The 7,560-nt window shown below is 45.4% G+C and overlaps 1 long non-coding RNA gene across 1 annotated transcript; it reads left to right on the top strand.

Moving 5' to 3' along the window:
- The first annotated feature begins 525 nt into the window (after window positions 1-525).
- On the top strand, window positions 526-3,253 carry LOC126061695 (uncharacterized). Its single transcript, XR_007513871.1, has 3 exons — window positions 526-638; window positions 1,617-1,752; window positions 2,112-3,253. It is a non-coding gene; the product is annotated as an uncharacterized LOC126061695 (long non-coding RNA).
- The last annotated feature ends 4,307 nt before the right edge of the window (window positions 3,254-7,560 follow it).

Below are 7,560 nucleotides of genomic sequence, written 5' to 3' on the forward strand. Positions count from 1 at the left end.
AATAATGCATGGTTAGCTAAATGGCAAAACAAGCTGGCATCCCGCCAGAGACATCTACCTGCCTCACTGCCTGTGCTCCCTGGGTCACTGACTCATAACTGCTACGTTTGCCAGCTCAGGTTTCAATCCTTCCAGTGTCCAGGCTGCAAACAGTGGTGTGGGGCTGGCCAGCGGAGGAGCCAGAATAAGCAGATTTTATTTCTAATCTGACTCAACCACCTGGTTCAGAATCCAGCCAAACTGGGGAAACTTGGTTGTGCTCCCACTCCTCCCCCTCCCCACTTCCACAGCCGCTCCCATCGTCCTTTGGCCCATCTCCGCACCCCTCCCACCTCCTACCCAGCCTCTGGGAGCCCACGGGGTTGGGTGGGGGTCCCAGGAGGATATGAGCCTATAGAAGGGCGGGATGTTTTTCCTTCTCGGTATTGTTCTGCTGTGCCCATTGTGTGGGCTGAGAGGTGGACGTCACCAAGTCGCCTGGCAGGCTCTCAGCAGAGCGGGGAACGTTTCCGGAGGGGACTGACCAGTTATGAACGGCTAAAGTTTTCAAAAGCTTTGAAATTGCTTTGGATCAGTCATACTGGAGGAACTGAGGAGGTGGAAGGACTTGGAGATGCCCTGCTTTCTGGCAGCCAGCTGTGAGGCCAAAGGCCCGGGGACCTTGGTAGACTGGGACTGCCCTCAGTGTGAAGGGTTTGGGAATGTAAAATCAGGGGGAACGAAGGGGTCTCAGCAGGGGAATGCCCAGGCAAAATGGCATTGCATTTTGTTTACCAGAATTCCTGCCCAAACTTGGAGTGGCTCTCACCTGAGGATGAAAAGGAGCAAGCCATCTTTAAAAGCTTCACTAAGCTCACCCCAGAGGAAACAGAAAGTCACAATTGTTTAGAAGCAGCTTGGTGTTTGCCACTGTGTGAATAATGCTCCGTGTTCTTAACTTTCTCACAGCTTTTCCCTTCCAGAGAAGGTTTTTATTTACCGTATTTTTATGCAAATAACGCAGCCTCCTGCGTTTGTTTGCCGGCCCTACCCACCCCCGCCAAGGTATTTTCATTATTTTTTACAGCAGCTTTTTTTTTTTTTTATGGAAGAGGATTGGCATGGTGGCGCTTGTGATGGTGCCTCGTGGGGAGGAGAGGGTGCAGGGCATGGTCAGCAGGCAAACGCAGAAGGTCCGTGTTACTTTTATAAAAATATGGTAAGTATCTTTTTACCACTAGCCTGGGTGTGTCTCAAGAGCGTTTCCTAGGTGCCAGGTGCTTGGCGTAAATTATCTCATGGTTTGATTTAATGACCTCAACAATTCCAATAGGCAGGTATGTTGTTGTTGTTAGGTGCCGTTGACTTATAGCAACCTTATGTATAACGGAAAGAAAACGAAAATGTTGCCTGGTCTTGCACCATCTTCATGACCATTGGTATGTTTGAGTCCATTACTGTGGCTACTGTGTCAATTAATTTCACTGAGTGTTTCCCTCATTTTCCACGACCCTTTACTTTGCCAACCATGATGCCCTTTTCCAGCAACTGGTCTTTCCTCATGATGTGTCCAAAGTAAGCAAGCTGATGTCTCTCCATTCTTGCTTCTAAGGAGCATTCTGGTTGTATTTCTTCAGAGGCTGATTTGTTCATTCTTCTGGCAATCCACAGTATATTCAATATTCTTAGCCAACACCACAGTTCGAATGCATCAGTTCTTCTTCTGTCTTCCTTTTCCACGGTCCAGCCATGGAAGAAGCAGTCAAGAAACAGGTGGGTGTAGCACCCCATTTTTTATAGGTGAGGACCCTGAGCTTCACAGAGGCTCAGCATTCGTTCCAAACAAATACACACCCTGTTTGTGCAGAGCTGGGATTTGAACCAAGATCTGAGAGACTCCAAAGTCCATGTTCTACAATAGGATTTCTCAAACGCTCCAGTGCATAAGAATCGACTGGGGTGCTGGCTAGAAATGCAGCTTCCTCAGCCCCTGTTCCGCCTTCCCATTCTAATTCAGTAAATCGGGGTGGGGCACAGGAGTCCGTGACTCCCCCAAACAACCGGGTGATCCTGAAGTGGTTGAGCCACAGATTAAGAATTCCTCCCTGAGGTGTTCCATCTTATCTCCTCAGCCAAGAGAGCAGCAACCTTGCCTGAAAACAGAAGGGAGCCCCGCTACTCCAATCCCCGCCAAGCCCTCAAGACATCACCGTCTCTCCTCATTCCTCCTTTGCCAATTGGGCGAAACACAGCAGAAGCAGCCTGGAGCCTCAGAAGACCGAGGTGACTGATCTTCGGCCTAGAAAAATCTCATACCACCCATTGCCTTTTTAAATAACATTTTGAACCCACGCAAGAGAAAAATCTGAGCAACAAAATTGGGGTAAAGGGCACTGATTCATCCCTCAGCTGTTTATGGGCCCACACCATGGGTAAGGGCCAGGGACAGACACCTCTGAGATAAGCGTGGATGTTGTTGCTAGCTGCTGCCAAGTTTATGCACAAAGGGATCGAACCAGGCCCTTGTGGTTCATAGGGTTTTCATTGGCTGATTTTTGGAAGTAGATTGCCAGGCTTCCTAGTCTGTCTTAGTCTGGAAGCTCTGCTGAGGCCTCTTCAGCATCACGGCAACACGCGAAGCCTCCACTGACAGAAGAGTGGTAGCTGCGCCTGAGGTGCATTGGCTGGGAATGGAACCTGGATCTCCTGCATGGAAGGCGAGAATTCTACTGCTGAACTACCACTGCCTTCTTAAGCATGGGTACAGCAGGGTTTGTAAGAGCCCGGTGCGGTAGGAACCTCCTGCTTTGGAATTATCTGGTGAATTGGCTAAGAATGCAGTCCTGGACCCCACCCCAGGTCTTCATTTGGACGAATCTCTGGGGTGTGAACTCTGGGAATCTGCGTTTTAAATACACTCCCCAGGTAATTCTGAAGCAAATACAGGACTGAAATTAGTAGGAACTTAAGGCTGCAGGGATTCCCTGGGGTGCGGCTGTGGATTACTGGAAGGAGTGCCATGCTTGGAGTGGGAATTCTAGGTTTGAATCCTGGTTTGACCACTCTGTGATACTGGGTAGGTGACTTAACCTCCCTGAGCTCAATTCCTCGCATGCAAAAGGGGGACAGTCACGTCCACATCTCAGCACACAGTAGGCTCTGAATGAACAGCAGTGGATGTGCAGTGGAAGCTTAGTCTTTGTCTTTATATGGCCTTGACTTCCTCTCCATATGAAAGATGTATGACTACATTATTTAGTCCCTCTTTTTTGTTTTAGTGTGTCATCTTTTACATATTGACATCTCTGTTTCTCTATTTTCAGTGTTTTAGCTTTAATTTATTTGTGACTTCCCTATCTGGGTTGATATCTGGTTGTTCTGTCCTGTGTTCTAGTCTTGGGTTGTTATCTGATGTTATTGAATTTCTAACAGGAGGACTCCCTTTAGTATTTCTTGTAATTTTGTTTTGGTTTTACAAATTCTCTAAACTTCTGTTTGTCTGGAAATGCCCTAATTTCGCCATCATATTTGAGAGACAGTTTTGCTGGATATATAATTCTTGGCTGGCAATTTTTTCCCTTCAAGGCTTTATATATGTCATCCCATGGCCTTCTTGCCTGCATGGTTTCTGCTGAATAGTCTGAGCTTAGTCTTGTTGACTCTCCTTTGTAGATGACTTTTCCTTTATCCCTAGCCACTCTTAAAATTCTCTATCTTTGGTTTTGGCAACTTTGATTATAATATGTCTTGGTGACTTTCTTTTGGGATCTACCTTGTGTGGGGTTCAGTGAGCTTCTTGGATAGGTACCTTCACATCTTTCATGATATCAGGGAAGTTTTCTGCCAACAAGTCTTCAACAATTCTCTTTTTATTTTTTGATATCCCACCTTGTTCTGGTACTCCAATCACTCATAGGTTAAATTCCTCTTGATAGAGTCCCACATAATTCCTAGGGTTTCTTCACTTTTTAAAAATACTTTTATCTCATTTTTCCTCAAATAGATTGGCATCAAGTGCTTTATCTTCAATCTCACTAATTCTGACTTCCCTTGCCTCAATTCTGCTCCTATGACTTTCTATTGAGTTGTCTAATTCTGAAATTTTATTGTTAATCTTTTGGATTTCAGTTTGCTATCTCTCTGTGGATTCTTGCAGCCTGTTAAATTTGTCATTATGCTCATGTATAACCTTCTTAAGTTCCTCTATTACTTGTCTGTGTGTTTTTGGCTTGTTCTGTGTTTTGCCTGATTGCCTTCCTGATCTCTTGAAGAGCTCTGTATCTTTTGAATTCTACCTCTGATAATTCCAAGAAGTTACCTTCCTCCAGAAGGTTTCTTGATTCTTTGTTTTGAGCACTTGCTGAAGCCATCATCGTCTGCCTCTTTATGTGATTTGATATTGACTATTGTCTCTGAGCCATCAATAAGTTCATCAATAACTTATATTTATTTAATGCTTGCCCTCTGTGTCCTAGCTTCTAGTTTTGTTTTGCTTTGATATGCCCAGATAGGCTGGTCTTGTGAGCTAGTTTGTTTGTTGGCACCTTTGAAGAGCTCATGTCCTGTTACCAGGTGGTTAGAGCTGTTACTAGGTATGTGAGTCCAGAAGTCCATTTACTTTTCTTGTATGGATTCAGCTCAGGTGTCCAGGTAGTCAATCACCAAGCTTGTGAGGCAGGCTCTCACCTACAGTCCTAGATGGTTAGGGGTAATTGAAGGAGGCACAGGTATCTGGCTACAGTAGGAGGTCATGTGCTGAGCAAGGCAGGAGGCTGATGGCTGCCCCTGAGTGTCTGGGAGGAAAGCGTGTCCTTGTTCCCTAGAGCATGGGCAGGTTTTGCAGCTGGACTATGGGCACCTAATGCTGTTGGCTGTAATGACTGGGAGGCACCACTTATTCTTGGACCTCTGTTGCAGGTGCCTACATGGCATGGGTGGAGCCACCAGTCCTCAGGCTCCTCATGTGGGTAGGTGAGGACCGTGCTTAATGGGCAGAGCGGTGTCAAATGTCATGAATCTGCCACTCCACCTCATAGCTGATACTGCTAACAATAGGCTTCAGGTATATACTCTGTTGTACTGTGCTAATGAGGGCCTACACTGTTGAAATGGGCCCACACAGGTCTATGCAGGAGTTACAGGTATTCAAAGTCTGTGGACCCCTTATGCCTGTGGCTAGGCAAAAGGGCTGTTCCTGCCCTGAGTTCCTGGCTTAGGGGAGTTGGCAGATTGTTTGTTAATTTGTTCCCTCTCCAGAGCTGGGAGAATGACTTGAAGTGCAAAACAGATCCTACTTCCTATCCAGCGGCTGTGGCAATCACTGAAGCTGGTCTGGGACCCAGTGCAGAGCAGCGACAGGGCAGGTAAATGAGAGAGAGGTTCTTCTCAAAGGGCGTGTTTTTTGATCCACACACTAGGTTAGACACATGTACTTATCTTTGCGGATTGAAAGCCAGTTTTCACTGGTTCTGGAGGCTTGAGTAGACTTCCCACTGCTCGGTCTATCCCAAATGTGGAAAATGCCTCCTGAGCACCACTGCTTGCCTCACCGCACAGGCCAGCCAATCCAGCCCGCAGGGTGCCACTTTCCCCCGGGTCAGGTTTGGCAACTCCTCACTGCTTCTGAACCAACTCTCCCTTCCCCTGCTGCTCAGTCCAACTCCTCAACTTTGCCTTTGATATTCAGGGCTTCTAGATTGTCATATATAATTAATTCACTTTGGGGGAGGTCTTTGTTGTAAGAGGGGCCACAAGAAGCATCTGACTACTCTGCCATCTTGGCCCCACCTCTTAGTCTGTGTCTTTAAAAAAAAAAAAAACATTACTGTCTAGTCAATTCCAGGTCATAGCGACCCTGTAGGACAGAGAACTGCCTCATAGTGTTTCCAAAGTTGTAATTTTTACAGAAGCAGCCTGCCATGTCTTTCTCCCACAGAGCAGCTAGTGGGTTCCAAACCTTGATCTTTCAGTTAGCAGCTGAGCACTTAACCACTGTGCCACCAGGACTCCTTTTTTCTGTCTTCAGCAATGCAAACAGAGGGCTCCCAGCAGCCTCCAGCTGTCACAGACCCACTCAGCTCTCTGTGTTGGGGAGTGAAATGCTGGGGTGTGAGTGAGGGGGTTAGGATTCAGAGTCATGCTCTGACAGGGTGGCCTGGAGGTCCTGAAGAGGGTCAAGGGTCAGGCCGTGGCCCACAGGACCCTGAGTCTCAGGTTGGTTTTGATGGCTGTTCCTACCACCTAATTTCTCTGTCCCTCTATTCCCAAGCCTCTCAACTTCACTCCATGAGATCATACCTGAAGTATGGCCTCTGAGGAGTCAGTGCATGGACTCTTTCCTGCCCTCCCCTCTTGTAGCTCGGCCTTGTTCCCTAAGGATGCCACTGCTGAACTCAGAGATGTAACTCTTCCTCCCTCATTTCTCCTGCATCACCCTTAAGTGGCTCCAAACCAAAATTAAACCCATTGTCTTAAGCTGAGTTACTAGAGAAGCAAAATCAGTGAAGAGTATATATATATATACACACACATATATATATGTATATGTGTATATATAGAGAGATTTATATCAAGAAAATGGCTCATATGATTGTAAAGGCTGGGAAGTCCCAAGTCCATGGGTCAGGCTGAAGGCTTCTCCTGACTCACATAGCTGCAGGGGCTGATGAGCCCAAGATCAGCAGGTAAGCTGGCAGGCCACTGGCTTACAGGCTGTGGAGGCTGACAAATCTCAAGATCAGCAGGTAAGCTGCTAGCTCAGGTCTCAAGAATGGGAGGTCAGGTGAACAGGAGTCAGATGCAGGACCCAGAGTGAGCAAAAGTCCATGAGCTTTGCCACAAAGTCCACATATATTGGATGTAGGCCAGTCCCCTAAGGAAACTCCCTTTCAAGTGAATGGCCATTCACAGCAGATCCGATCATGGAGGTGATTACATTATATCAGATGTCATTATGGAGATGATTACATCATTACATAGTTTCCAAACTACATCGTTAACTGCCAAACCACTGAGAATCATGGCCCAGCCAAGCTGACACATGACTTTAATCGTGACACCCTTTGCCATCAAGTCAACCCCAACTCATGGCAATCCCATGTGTTACAGAGTAGTACTGCTCCATAGGGTTTTCTTGGCTGTAATCTTCTCTCTTCCAAGGAAAACTACTTCTTATGCCTAGACTTCTAGTAGCTACTCTGAGAAACTTTAATATAAATCAGTCTATTTGAAAAGTGCACTGCAAAAGACAAAATGTTTATTTTAATTGGTTACAAAGTTTAAAAAAAGGACAAATTATTCCAAATTGTTTCTCTAAAAGGATCTTATAAAGCATGCTAAAGACAAGGTTATGAAAATGTAATAAACTCTTACTTCCAAATAATATTATTAAATTAAGATTACATTATTCCTTCAAAGAACTTACTCTGATTGGTTCAATAATAAATAAGCATTTGTACAAGTTAAATAGTTCTAATATTTCCAAGAATTAACAAAAATAAATTCATTCTGACAAAGGTTTTTATATTTATGTCAATTTTAAAAGCAAAATATAAAAAACAAAAGCTTTGTAAGTAACTTAAA

Source organism: Elephas maximus, chromosome 18 (assembly GCF_024166365.1).
Source record: "Elephas maximus indicus isolate mEleMax1 chromosome 18, mEleMax1 primary haplotype, whole genome shotgun sequence".
Taxonomy (NCBI): Eukaryota; Metazoa; Chordata; class Mammalia; order Proboscidea; family Elephantidae; genus Elephas; species Elephas maximus.